Source organism: Macaca mulatta, chromosome 17 (genome assembly GCF_049350105.2).
Source record: "Macaca mulatta isolate MMU2019108-1 chromosome 17, T2T-MMU8v2.0, whole genome shotgun sequence".
NCBI lineage: Eukaryota > Metazoa > Chordata > Mammalia > Primates > Cercopithecidae > Macaca > Macaca mulatta.
This window is the reverse complement of record NC_133422.1, coordinates 20909572-20911270: the sequence shown is the minus strand read 5'-3', so window position 1 is coordinate 20911270 and position 1699 is coordinate 20909572.

Here is a 1699-nt window from a genome sequence, read left to right as displayed (position 1 = left end):
AGCAGACAGGGACTGCAGGGCATTCTCTTCCTACTCTGCACTGAAATCAAATCAGACTCTCCGAGATAACATTGAGTCCTCCTAGTCTCATTTTATGCATCTCCATCTCTAGCCCTGCTTTGAAGGTGAAGCATATTTCAGAGATTATTTTTAAATGCAATCTGGCAAAGCCCTGCCCAGAAAGTCTCCCAAAAGGGCCCATGGTGTGTGGAATGTGGCAGAGAGGTGACAGAGTGCGGGCTGAGCCAGCAATGTCCCAGGTGTTCCTTTCCTGGCCATGGGCACTGGGTAGGCAGGACTGAGAGGAAAGTGAAAGAATGGCAGTTCCCCCAGGGCAGACTGACCCACAGACAGGTCCAATTTCAATTCCAGATGCAGGAGGCTGAGATGCAGGCTCCTGCTCCCCACATTCATGCCCATCAGCAAGCCATGCCATATCCAGCAGACAGACAGCCGTTCAGTGCACAGAATACCCCTCCAGGCCAGCAGCAGCTGTCACCCCTCTTCAGTCATCTGCTCTTCAGACACTTCTGTGGACAGAGCCCAGATAACTTGATTAAGGTAAGATGAAATGAGAAACATTTGCTCCTTTAAAATCGCTAACATCTGTCCTGGCCAGCAGAGCCACAGCTCTTTGTAACTGAGGAAAGACAATCCCTGAGAAGTCTGGGTGTGGGAACGATGGCGCTCCCGGTGCACCCACCTCCCACCTGCCTGCCCCTGGGAGCCTGCAGGGAAGACAAGGCATTGCTGTACAAGGACCTGGACTTGAGTCTTGACTCCACCAAGACTCTGTGTGCCCTTGAGGCAGATGGTGACCTCTCTGGGCTTCAGTTTCCTTGCATGTTTGCCGGGAGGAGGAGCTAGAGGATGCGAGCAGGTGCAGAAGACATGAGGCGGTGCTCCATTTGCCCCTGCAAAGACCTCCTTCCTTCCTGTGAGCCCGGAAGGAAGAGAGTGAAACCACCGGCACATGGCCACAGCCTGACCTTATGGAGGTGGCCTCAGTGGCTGGGGATGGGTCTGGCTTTAGTGTCTGGTCAAGCGAATAAATGACTTTCAAGAACTGTGTACAGGGAGGTGTTTGGCAGGTGGACCCAGGGCTGGCCCCAGAGAGAGACCACTGTGATGCCACTTCATAGCTGATGACATGAGGCCGAGAGGCATCTGAAGATATGACAGTTACTCATTGCCTGTCCAAGTCAGCGAGGACACAGGGAAGGAGCCAGGGATGGCGGTTCTGGCATCTCCCACGTCGACAAGACGGCACCACCTAACACGGCCACAGCTTCCCCACTTCTGTGCAGGCTCCAGACTGGGTCCCTATGGTGGATTAATGATGGCCACAATTCCTTGTCATTCTCCCATCAAGAGGTGGAATTTCCTTCCCTCCCATGGACCTGAGCTGGCCACAACAGCTTAACCAAAGGAAGGAGGAAGAAGTGACGCTGGGCCAGCTTCTGGCTAAGTGTTAAGAAGGCTTCTGCTTCCGCACTTTGAGGAGCCCTGAGCCTCCATGTGAGAAGTCCCCAGCTCCCTTCACCAGAAAGGCTGCATGGAGACACCTCATAGAGAGGCCACATAGGGAGCCAAGGCCTTGAGACGACGTGGAGAGGCAGCTGTTCTGGGCCCCTGGGAGAGCGTCCAGGGGACTCCAGCCCAGGCACCTTCTGCCTGCAACCTCCCAAGAGACCCCAAG